This window comes from Triticum urartu, chromosome 4A, assembly GCF_056163025.1.
Source record: "Triticum urartu cultivar PI428250 chromosome 4A, HENAU_Tu73, whole genome shotgun sequence".
Lineage (NCBI taxonomy): Eukaryota > Viridiplantae > Streptophyta > Magnoliopsida > Poales > Poaceae > Triticum > Triticum urartu.
Window position 1 is genome coordinate 536,003,694 of NC_141876.1, and position 13,117 is coordinate 536,016,810.

Consider the following 13,117-nt stretch of genomic DNA (forward strand, 5'->3'; position numbering starts at 1 on the left):
ACGCGCTCCGCACTCCTATCGTCGGAGAGACCCCTGAGGCCTGGGCCTTGGAGGACGTGCGTTTGGCCAACTTGGCCGAGCGCACTCGACTGGAGAACCTCCAGCGAGCACTCGACGAGCAAGCGCGTCAGTGGGCTCCCGAGTCTAGTCGACGCCAGCTCTTCCCGCCGACGCAGGTATATCGAACCCCAGTTCAGAATCTGGCCGCCGCGGCCCGTATAGCAGAATCGATTCAGCCCTCCCAGTCGGAGGCTGGCAGGGGCTTGTTACAGATCAGAGCATTGCTCCGGGCGGCGGGAGACCAGAATTCCGCTGTCTCACAGTCGCGGAATAGGATCCACAGTCGGTCTGTCACAACAGATACAGTCGAGTCAGCTCACAGCCCGAGATCACCCCCGAGGCGTGAGGGACGTGGTGGCCAGCATGATCAGTACAGGAGGAATGAGCAGTATGATCACCGATTCGACCGTGATGATCGACGTCGAGTGCCAACCCCTCCCCCGAGGAGTGGGTCATATGCGCCTCAACGGCAAGATGACAGACGCCCTCATAGTGTTGGGCAGAGGATTCCAGTCGACCCCAGAGACCCAGGCTTTGATGCGAGATCCATCCTCGTTCAAGGTTTGGTTGACAGGAACAGAGCTCATCGAGAAGGCCACAACAGAGATGCGCCTGCCAGCAGCAGAGTACGTGCTTCAGGGCCAGAGTGTTTCAGTCAAGCCATCAGAGCCGCAGTGATACCTCCCAATTTCAGGTTGGCGACTGGAATCGGCAAGTTCACCGGTGAATCTAAGCCTGACACCTGGCTCGAAGATTACCGAGTGGCTGTACAGATTGGCGGTGGCAATGACGAGGTGGCCATGAAGCATTTGCCTCTCATGTTAGAGGGCTCGGCCAGAGCATGGCTAAATCAGTTGGCACCCGGCAGCATTTACACTTGGGAGGACCTCTCCCGAGTGTTTATCACAACCTTTGAAGGAACATGCAAGCGACCTGCAGGCCTAACCGAGCTGCGGTCTTGCGTGCAGAAGCCGAATGAAACTCTGAGGGAATACATCCAGAGGTGGATCACGCTGCATCACTCGGTTGAGAACGTGCCAGACCATCAAGCAGTTTGTGCCTTCAAGGAAGGTGTTAAATACAGAGAGTTGAATCTGAAGTTCGGTCGAACTGGAGAGATGTCTCTGAATCGGATGATGGAGATTGCCACCAAGTATGCTAACGGAGAAGACGAAGATCGACTCCGGAGTGGCAAGCAGAAAGCAATCGCCCAGGAAACTGGAGGCAATTCCAGTCGGAAGCAGAAGCGGAAGGCCGAGCCAGCCGCTCCTGGAGAGGCCCTGGTCGTAGCCCAGGGAAACTTCAAGGGAAAACCCAAGGGCACCTGGAAGCCCAAAAAAGTCAAGGATCAAGACGGAAATGATGTTTTGGATCTGCCATGTCACATCCACACCAAGAAGGATGAAGAGGGTAATTTTATTTACCCAAAGCATACCACTCGACAGTGCCGGCTCCTGATCCAGCAGTTCCAAGGAAAACAGTCCAAGGATAAGGAAAAAGAGTCGGACAGAGTCGAAGACAAGGAAGACAGTGACGATGGATATCCCCAAGTCAATTCCACCCTGATGATTTTTGCCGATGTCGAAAGCAAAAGTCGACTGAAAGTCATTAACCGAGAGGTGAACATGGTTGCCCCGGCAACACCCAGTTACCTGAAGTGGTCTCAGACTGCCATCACATTCGACCAGTCTGATCACCCGACGCACATTGCCACCCCTAGGAGGCAAGCTTTGGTGGTCGACCCAATTGTTGAAGGCACTCGACTGACTAAAGTCCTGATGGATGGAGGCAGTGGCCTGAACATACTGTATGCTGAAACATTGAAAGGAATGGGCATTCCGATGTCTAGACTCAGCACCAGTAACATGAGTTTCCATGGAGTCATTCCTGGGAAGAAAGCCCAATCACTCGGCCAGATCGCTCTTGATGTGGTTTTCGGTGATTCAAAGAATTACCGCAAGGAAAAGTTGACATTCGAGGTCGTGGACTTCCAAAGTGCTTATCACGCCATTTTGGGTAGGCCAGCTTACGCACGCTTCATGGCCCAGCCATGTTACGTGTACCTCAAACTGAAGATGCCTGGCCCCAAAGGTGTGATCACTGTCACAGGCAATCGGAAGAAGGCGGAAGAGTGCTTTCAGAAGGGCTCAAAGATTGCAGACGCTCAGATGGCAGTGGTCGAGCTGCAAGAGTACCAAAAGACTGCCGACCCAAGCGAGTTGCTACGAGCCAAGAAGCCTGCTTCAGAATCAGCTTTTCAGTCGTCCGGTGAAACAAAAACAGTCGACATTCACCCGACCGACCCCGATGCTGCCCCGACTCACATCTCAACGACGCTTGACTCCAAATAGGAAGAAGTGCTCATCCAGCTCCTCCGTGAGAACTGGGACATCTTCGCATGGAAACCCTCCGACATGCCTGGAGTTCCCAGGGGGCTGGCTGAGCACCGTCTACGGGTCGACCCAAAATTCAAGCCTGTGAAGGAACATCTTCGACGGTTCACCGTCCATAAGAAGCAAGCCATTGGCGAGGAGGTGGCTCGGCTCTTAGCAGCAGAGTTCATCCGAGAAATTTACCACTCCGAGTGGCTCGCCAATGTCGTCATGGTCCCCAAGAAGGACAAGTCACTTCGCATGTGCATTGATTTCAAACATATCAATCGGGCCTGCCCGAAAGATCATTTTCCTCTCCCTCGCATCGACCAAATAGTCGACTCGACTGCGGGATGCGAGAGATTGTCTTTTCTAGATGCTTATTCCGGGTACCATCAGATCCGTCTGTATGGACCCGACGAAATCAAAACAGCTTTCATCACCCCATTCGGATGCTTCTGTTATGTCACTATGTCGTTCGGCCTCAAGAACGCCGGAGCCACGTTCATGAGAATGATTCAGAAGTGTTTACTCACTCAAATCAGTCGGAATGTGGAGGCATACATGGATGATATTGTGGTCAAGTCACGCAAAGGTTCCGACCTGCGAGCTGACCTTGCCGAAACCTTTGCCAACCTCAGGAGGTATGATATCAAGCTCAATCCATCAAAATGCACATTCGGAGTTCCAGGCGGAAAGTTACTCGGTTTTCTCGTTTCCGAACGAGGGATCGAAGCCAATCCTGAGAAAATCGGCACCATACTCCGGATGAAGCGTCCTGTACGCGTGCACGATGTCCAAAAGCTTACAGGCTGCTTGGCCGCTTTAAGTCGATTCATTTCTCGCCTCGGTGAAAAGGCGTTGCCTCTCTACCGACTGATGAAGAAGTCTGACAAGTTCGAGTGGACTCCAGAAGCTGACGCAGCGTTTGCAGAACTCAAAGCTCTGCTCTCCACCCAGCCGGTGCTTGCTGCCCCAATCAGCAAAGAGCCTCTGCTGCTGTACATTGCGGCCACGGGACAAGTTGTCAGTACAGTACTCACGGTCGAGCAGGAAGAAGAAGGAAAGGCCTTCAGAGTTCAGCGCCCAGTCTATTATCTGTCTGAGGTTTTGACCCCTTCAAAACAAAGATACCCTCACTACCAGAAGCTTGTATATGGGATTTACATGACCACGAAGAAGGTTGCACATTACTTCTCTGACCACTCCATTACAGTCGTCAGCGACGCCCCACTGTCAGACATACTGCATAACAGAGATGCAAATGGTCGAGTGGCCAAGTGGGCGATTGAACTCCTTCCCTTAGATATCAGGTTTGAAGCAAAGAAGGCTATTAAGTCCCAAGCAATCGCAGATTTCATCGCCGAGTGGATTGAACAGCAGCTTCCGACTCAAGTTCACTCGGAGCACTGGACCATGTTCTTCGATGGATCTAAGATGCTGAATGGTTCCGGTGCTGGGGTAGTTCTAGTCTCCCCCCGAGGAGAAAAGCTCAGATACGTCCTCCAGATTCACTTTGATTCCTCCAACAATGAAGCAGAGTATGAAGCACTTCTGTATGGGTTGCGCATGGCCATTTCACTCGGCGTCCGTCGCCTCATGGTCTACGGTGACTCAGATTTGGTGGTTAATCAGATAATGAAGGAGTGGGACGTCAGAAGCCCGGCTATGACTGGTTATTGCAACGCAGTGAGAAAGCTAGAAAAGAAATTCGAGGGGTTAGAACTTCATCACATCCCCCGACTCAAAAATCAAGCAGCCGATGATCTGGCAAAGATAGGCTCCAAGAGAGAAGCCATTCCTAGCAATGTATTTTTGGAGCACATCCACTCGCCGTCAGTCTAGGAGGATCCTTTCACAGAAGAAGCCCCACAACCGAAAAGTGCCACAGATCCGACTGAAGTCGAAGTTCCTGCTGTGGTCGACCTGATCATGGAAGTCTTGACCATCACTCCCGACTGGACGATACCATACATCGCATATATCCTAAGGAAAGAGCTCCCAGAGGACGAGGAAGAGGCTCGACAGATCGTCCGCCGATCCAAGGCCTTCACAGTCATAAAGGGGTAGTTGTACAGAGAAAGCGCGACTGGAATCGGTCAGAAGTGCATAACTCCGGAAGAAGGTCAGATGATCCTTGATGAGATCCATTCGGGGACCTGTGGTCACCATGCGTCCTCCCGAACCATTGTGGCCAAAGCATACCGGGCGAGATTTTACTGGCCAAGAGCAAATGAGATGGCAAAGGAGATAGTTGACAAGTGTGAGGGGTGTCAGTTCTACTCCAACATGTCCCACAAGCCCGCATCAGCCCTGAAGACCATTCCACTCGTCTGGCCCTTCGCTGTCTGGGGACTGGACATGGTCGATCCTCTGAGAACAGGCAGGAGTGGTTTCACCCATGTGCTTGTGGCAGTCGACAAGTTTACCAAGTGGATTGAAGCTAAACCCATCAAGAACCTCGATGCTGGCACTGCTATTAGTTTCGTCAGAGGACTAACATTCAGATATGGAGTCCCTCACAGCATCATCACTGACAATGGGTCAAACTTTGATTCAGACCAGTTCAGAGCCTTTTGCGCCTCTCAAGGCACTCGTGTCGACTATGCGTCAGTCGCCCATCCCCAGTCGAATGGACAAGCTGAAAGAGCAAATGGTCTGATCCTCAAAGGACTAAAGCCTCGGCTAATGCGTGATCTCAAGCACGCAGCAGGTGCCTGGGTCGACGAGCTTCCGTCAGTTTTGTGGGGATTAAGGACCACCCCTAACCGGTCGACTGGAAGAACCCCGTTCTTTCTTGTTTATGGAGCCGAAGCCGTTCTGCCAAGTGATCTCCTTCACAACGCTCCCCGAGTCGAGCTTTACACCGAAGATGAAGCAGAACAGGCTCGGCAAGATGCAGTAGACCTCCTGGAAGAAGAAAGAGAGATGGCCATGATCAGATCGACCATTTATCAGCAAGACTTGCGTCGATTCCATGCCCGACATGTGAAGAGTCGAGCCTTCCAAGAAGGAGATTTGGTCCTCCGAGTGGATCAACAGAAACCACACAAGCTTGATCCTACTTGGGAAGGCCCCTTCATCATCACCAGAGTCCTCCACAACGGAGCGTATCACCTCTACAATGTTGATCGCCAGATTGACGAGCCGCGAGCTTGGAATGCGGAACTACTCCGCCCCTTTTATACTTAGGTTCCTTCCCATAAAGATGTAATAAGAGAAACTTCCGCAGTTCATTTTTATCAAAGTCAAGAGTGTTCCAATGATTGCTGTCACTTCTGTTTACATGCGAGAACCCCCAGTGGGTGACTTAGCCACGGACCCGTTTCGCCTAAGTTCAAAAAAAATCCTACCGAGTGGAGAGCAAACCTCCCACTCGGGGGCTTAGCTGCAGTCCAGCACTCGCCTAAGTTCTCCTACGAAGAGACTTAGCTGCGGTCAGCACTCGCCTAAGTTTGAAAAATCCTACCGAGTGGAGAGCAAACCTCCCACTCGGAGGCTTAGCTGCAGTCCAGCACTCGCCTAAGTTCTCCTACGAAGAGACTTAGCTGCGGTCAGCACTCGCCTAAGTTTGAAAAATCCTACCGAGTGGAGAGCAAACCTCCCACTCGGAGGCTTAGCTGCAGTCCAGCACTCGCCTAAGTTCTCCTATGAAGAGACTTAGCTGCGGTCAGCACTCGCCTAAGTTTGAAAAATCCTACCGAGTGGAGAGCAAACCTCCCACTCGGAGGCTTAGCTGCAGTCCAGCACTCGCCTAAGTTCTCCTACGAAGAGACTTAGCTGCGGTCAGCACTCGCCTAAGTTTGAAAAATCCTACCGAGTGGAGAGCAAACCTCCCACTCGGAGGCTTAGCTGCAGTCCAGCACTCGCCTAAGTTCTCCTACGAAGAGACTTAGCTGCGGTCAGCACTCGCCTAAGTTTGAAAAATCCTACAGAGTGGAGAGCAAACCTCCCACTCGGAGGCTTAGCTGCAGTCCAGCACTCGCCTAAGTTCTCTTACGAAGAGACTTAGCTGTGGTCAGCACTCGCCTAAGTTTGAAAAATCCTACCGAGTGGAGAGCAAAACTCTCACTCGGAGGCTTAGCTGCAGTCCAGCACTCGCCTAAGTTCTCCTACGAAGAGACTTAGCTGCGGTCAGCACTCGCCTAAGTTTGAAAATCCTACCGAGTGGAGAGCAAACCTCCCACTCGGAGGCTTAGCTGCAGTCCAGCACTCGCCTAAGTTCTCCTACGAAGAGACTTAGCTGCGGTCAGCACTCGCCTAAGTTTGAAAAATCCTACCGAGTGGAGAGCAAACCTCCCACTCGGAGGCTTAGCTGCAGTCCAGCACTCGCCTAAGTTCTCCTACGAAGAGACTTAGCTGCGGTCAGCACTCGCCTAAGTTTGAAAAATCCTACCGAGTGGAGAGCAAACCTCCCACTCGGAGGCTTAGCTGCAGTCCAGCACTCGCCTAAGTTCTCCTACGAAGAGACTTAGCTGCGGTCAGCACTCGCCTAAGTTTGAAAAATCCTACCGAGTGGAGAGCAAACCTCCCACTCGGGGGCTTAGCTGCAGTCCAGCACTCGCCTAAGTTCTCTTACGAAGAGACTTAGCTGCGGTCAGCACTCGCCTAAGTTTGAAAAATCCTACCGAGTGGAGAGCAAAACTCCCACTCGGAGGCTTAGCTGCAGTCCAGCACTCGCCTAAGTTCTCCTACGAAGAGACTTAGCTGCGGTCAGCACTCGCCTAAGTTTGAAAATCCTACCGAGTGGAGAGCAAAACTCCCACTCGGGGGCTTAGCTGCAGTCCAGCACTCGCCTAAGTTCTCCTACGAAGAGACTTAGCTGCGGTCAGCACTCGCCTAAGTTTGAAAAATCCTACCGAGTGGAGAGCAAACCTCCCACTCGGGGGCTTAGCTGCAGTCCACCGCTCGCCTAAGTTCTCCTACGAAGAGACTTAGCTGCGGTCAGCACTCGCCTAAGTTTGAAAAATCCTACCGAGTGGAGAGCAATCCCCCCACTCGGAGGCTTAGCTGCAGTCCCACACTCGCCTAAGTATGAAACGCTTCTCATTTCCCAAGGACGACGAGAGGCAGGTCGACCGCCACCTTCTCCTTCGGAGCTGCACCACAGACACAAAGTTATTTCGAGTGAAGATCAAATCCCACTCGACGGGTCATCCACAAAGAGATTCAACGACAAATCAAGTTCAAATAAAGCCTAAAATATCCGAGAGACCTCAGATCGAAGTACTCGAGCCCACAGCTCGGCAGAGTTTAACTGTTACACTTCCACTCAGCATTCCGAGGCAAATTTAAGGCAGAGTTTAACGGATTACAAAATACACTCGGCATCCCGAGGCAAGTTTTTTCATTCCTCAGGAGGAGGAGGACTGGCAGGGGCGACGAACTCATCCAAGTCGATCCCATCTGCGATGCGGGTAGCAGCAGCAATAAATGTCTCCATGAAGTCCTGGAAGTTGTGCTTCCTCGTGTTGGCGACTTGGATGGCGGCCAGTTTCTCCTCCCGCACCTCCTTACAATGGACGCGGACCAGGGACAGAGCCACATCAGCGCCATACCGAGCTGAAGACTTCTTCCACTCCTGCACTCGGTCAGAGATTCCATTGAGTCGAGTCATCAGAGACTCGAGATCATTCTGGAGCGTAGATTCCGGCCAAAGTGTCGGGTCGATCCGCGTCATGGCAACCTTCAGTCGAGCCAAGTAATCCACGACGCCGTCAACATGAGACTCCAGATGGAGCACGTTCATTGTGGCCTCGTCCTTCACAAGAGAGTTAACAGGGTCCAAGCTTGGCTCCACTCGACTGGTCTCTTCTTCAAAATTCTGGCAAAGCTCTGCATACAAGATTCAAGGATAAGACAATTTTCACAGAATGAGTCGACTCAAAAACCAATCGGAACTGAATGCGCACCTTCAAGCTTAAGGTACAACTTCTTGGCGAGGCTCCCCAAGTAGCTCTCCAGGTCGTTTCTCCCGTGAGCGAGGCCTTCCAGCTTCTCGCTCAGGGTGAGGTTCTCCTTCTTCCAACGTGAACACTCCCTGTTGGCTTCATTCAGAGCGGTCTTGAGCTTGGTATTCTCTTGTTCTAAGTGATCGACCGAAGCTAGCTTCTGTGCGGCCAGAGCGGTCTTGTCATCAGCCTCCTTACGGGCAGCAGCCAAGTCCTGATCCTTCTTCGCCAGAGCTTCTTTCAGTTTTTCTGCAAAAAATGATGATTGAGTCGGAGAAAGCAAAAAGATACTCAAGCCTAAAAACTAACCAGTCGACAAAGACGTCTTACCTGCGGCGCCGTCTCTGACCGTCTGCAGTTCTGTCCTGGCCAGCTCCAGATCAAGGTTCATTTGAATTTGCTGCTTCTCCAAGTCAGCCAAGCGGGTTCCAAGATCACAAGACTTCTGAAGTCAAAGAGGAGGAGTTACAATTTTAGTAAAAAGGAAAAAGCAACAAAGGCAGTAAATACTAAGACTACGGTCGACTGCCAGCAGTCCACCATAGTCTCGGGGACTACACCCAGTGGGTGCACCCAGCGTGCCCCCACAGGTTCCTATCCCACTCGACCGTTCCCTGAAGTCGAGTCCAAGACAAGCTGCTTCCGAGCAGTTAAGAGACAATAACAGAGTTTCTAAGACTACAGCCGAAGCAAAACATTCGACAGCAGCCTCGGGGGCTACACCCAGTGGGTGCACTCAGCGTGCCCCCACAGTAAAAAAAAGAGAGAAAGACGTTGACTGCCCGCAGTCGACAGGATTCCGTTCCATTCGACATGACCCGATCAGACAGAGCGAAGAAATTCAACTACAACAACTCAATTTAAAGACTACAGTCGACCGCCAGCAGTCCATCGTAGTCTCGGGGACTACACCCAGTGGGTGCACTCAGCGTGCCCCCACTCGTCCAAGAATTGGCAAACACACCCAGTGGGTGTACAAACTTAAAGACCTTCGGAAAAAAGAATCTTCAAAGGACATATCGAAACAGGCCAAGTGTTGAAGTCGACTGACCTGGACATTACTTTGAAGAGCCGAGCTCGCGTCATATGCCGCCTGGCAAGCCTCCCGAGCCACTTTCACCTGTTCCATCATGACTCCAGCCTGGCGTACAGCCTCCTTCGCAGCAGCCGCTTGGTCCTCAGGGACGGGGTACGCAGCAAAAAGCGAAGACGGATCCACAGTCGACGCTGAAGGCCGCACACTCGTCAGAGGAACAGCGAAAGTCACGGAAGCCCGAGTGGGTTCGCCATCGTCCCGAACTGCGGCCTCAGGCGCCGGAGTGGATTGCGGAGTCTTGCCAGCCAACGCCTTCTTCTTCCTCTTCACCCTCAGTGGTCCGTCGTCGTCGTCGTCGTCAGGGAGGTCAATAACATGAGGAGGAGCTGCAAGGAAAACATTCAATCGCAATAAAGTTTCAGTCGACTCAAAATCAGGAACGTCAGTGATCGTACCAGGGTTGGAGGTGACAGCGTCCTCCATCTCGTGATCGTCATTCCTGGCGGAGACCTCAGAAGTTGCACCACTGCAAATCTCGAAAGTTGGTCAATTGGCTCAGTGAATCGACCAAGGATCCGTCCACAGTCGACAAAGGAAAGCAAGTGTTGTTGTTACCCAGAAATGGTGGGAACAGCTATCTTCATCTTGGGCAAGGCCTTGGGCGGCTTGGATGGCGTCGCTCGTGGGTGCTTAGGAGCCTTCCCGGTCGGCGGAGGAGAAGAAGTCCGAGGGCGTTTCGATGACTGCCCAACAGGAGCAGTCGCCTTGTCACGTTCCCGCGCTGGATCGTGGGTGAGCTTGGACCGCCCCTCCGGGCGGGAGGGCTCAGCCTCCTCCTCCTCTTCGCTGGAGAAGATGTCGTCGCCTTCATCTCCCTCACCGTCGGACTCCCACTCGCCCTGGTCGTCCCCGCTCTCGCCTCCGCTCCCCTCACCTTCCTCAGTCGACCCTTGTGCCCCGTTGGGCATCGAGTACATCTCAGTGGTCGCCTGGAAGACAACAAACAGGACGAAAGTCAATCGACTTATCCAAAGAAGACCAATACGGAAGGCCAAATATCCGACACAAAGACATACCTGGTCCACTTCATATGAGTTGTCGAGTGGAATTACCCTTCTGGCTCCTCGGGGGTTGTCTTTGTTCCCCGTGATACTTGACAGCCACCCCTCCAGCATCTCATCGGTGACCTCCTCCGGGTGGATCCGAGTGGTGTCGTCAAGGCCAGAATACAGCCACATCGGGTGGTCTCGCGCCTGGAGCGGTTGAATGCGCCTCTGGAGAAAGACCTCTAACAGGTCCATCCCAGTCACCCCCTCACGGACAAGCTCAACCACTCGACCCGCCAACACCTTGACCTGGGCCCTTTCCTCCAGCGTGACTTTCAGAGAGACAGGCTTCTCGGCTCGGTCGAGGGAAAAAGGAGGAAGACCAGTCGACTGTCCGGGGGTCGCTTGGTCCTGGCAGTAGAACCAGGTCGACTGCCAGCCGCGGACCGACTCCAGGAAGGTGATAGAGGGAAAACAGCTCTTCCCCCTCGTCTGGATCGCCAGGCCCCCGCACAGCTGGATCACTTGCGTCTTTTCATCACTCGACTTGGCCTTTTTAACCGACTGAGAGCGGCAAGTGAAAATATGCTTGAAAAGCCCCCAATGCGGACGGCAACCCAGGAAGGCCTCGCACATGGAAATGAATGCGGCAAGATAGACTATGGAGTTGGGGGTAAAGTGATGGAGCTGCGCTCCGAAGAAATTCAAGAAACTCCGGAAGAAAGGATGGGGCGGCAGAGAAAACCCTCGGTCGATGTGGGTGGCTAGGAGCACGCACTCACCGTCACGGGGTTGAGGTTCGATCTCTCCCTCCGGAAGACGCGCAGCTTCGTGGGGAATGGCTCCCCCCTCGACCATGTCGTCAAGATCCTCTTGCCGGAGCACCGAGGGCATCCAGTCGCCCTGGATCCAACCTTTGGGCAGAGCGGTCCTGGAGGAGGATCCGCCCCGAGCAGATCTCTTCCCTTTCCCCGCCGCCGCTGCCTTCTTCGCGCGCTCCAAAGCGGTGGTCTTGCCCTTCACCATCGTCGCCGGAGAGATCTCGCACGGGCTCGCGGCGTTAGGGTGAGAGCGGAGGTAGCAGAGAGACTGGCAAAGGGAGAGAGGAAGAAGGAAGGAGAAGAGAGCGCACGGCTTGGAAACCCCGAGCCGGCAACTTATAAGGGGCCGCTCCCGAGTGGCTGACCGGTAGGCCCAGGCCATCCAGTCAAATCCCGCAACAGACGCGCGCGCAGTACGTGGCGAAAAAGACGACGCGGAGATCGAGGAACTTCCGCTTTATCGCTTCCGATTACTGCAGCTGCTCCCATCCCGCGCGCTTCCCAAAATCCAAATCCCGCGACATTCGCGGGCCACAGAACAACTTGCTAAAAAACAGAAGACCCCGATCGCGCCGGCACTCGGTATGGCGCAAACAAAGAAATTCACTCGACGGAAGGCCTGGAATGGATCAAGGCGACTGAAAAAGGTTGGCAACGTCATCCGTGACGATTGTCCCGAAACGAGGCGCTCACATAGCCCGAAGAACCAGTCAGAAAGATCTCCAACTCTTTCCCCACTCTAACCTCGATCCATTCGGGGGCTAATGATGAAGACATGTACCTAGGGTAGGGACACGGACCTGACCGAAGAGTCCTACTCTAGGACACCCCTGGGAGAAATCACCTTTCAATCGACTTGAAGGCATCCCACTCGACAGGTTCAAGACACTCGACCAAGAAGCTATCACTCGACCATGAAGCCAACCACTCGACCGCCGGGAGATCTATAGTCACTCCGCAGGCAAACGGTCAGCTGTTAAGTAGTCTTTATGGTCATTATAGCTCTTTATTAAGGGCGTTACCAGTAACGCCCGACCTTAAATGTACCTTAAACCCTGCATTACTGGGGGCAGGAGGGAGCCGGCGAACTCTATATAAGCCACCTCCCTCCTCAGTAAGCAGGGTTCGCACCCCTGTAATCTATACACGCATAATCCAGTTGACCGCCTCCGGGCTCCGAGACGTAGGGCTATTACTTCCTCCGAGAAGGGCCTGAACTCGTAAACCTCGCGTGTAACAACTTCCCAATAGCTAGGATCTGCCTCTCCATACTCACCCCCTACATCACTGTCAGAGTTAGAACCACGACAAGTGGGCCCAGAGATACCTCTCCGTTTACACGGAGTGACAAATCCCAGTCTCGATTCGTGCCAACCCAACAGACACTTTCAGAGATACCTGTAGTGTACCTTTATAGCCACCCAGTTATGTTGTGATGTTTGGCACACCCAAAGCACTCCTACGGTATCCGGGAGTTGCACAATCTCATGGTCTAAGGAAATGATACTTGACATTAGAAAAGCTTTAGCATACGAACTACACGATCTTTGTGCTAGGCTTAGGATTGGGTCTTGTCCATCACATCATTCTCCTAATGATGTGATCCCGTTATCAACGACATCCAATGTCCATGGTCAGGAAACCGTAACCATCTATTGATCAACGAGCTAGTCAACTAGAGGCTTACTAGGGACATGGTGTTGTCTATGTATCCACACATGTATCTGAGTTTCCTATCAATACAATTCTAGCATGGGTAATAAACGATTATCATGAACAATGAAATATAATAATAACTAATTTATTATTGCCTCTAGGGCATATTTCCAAC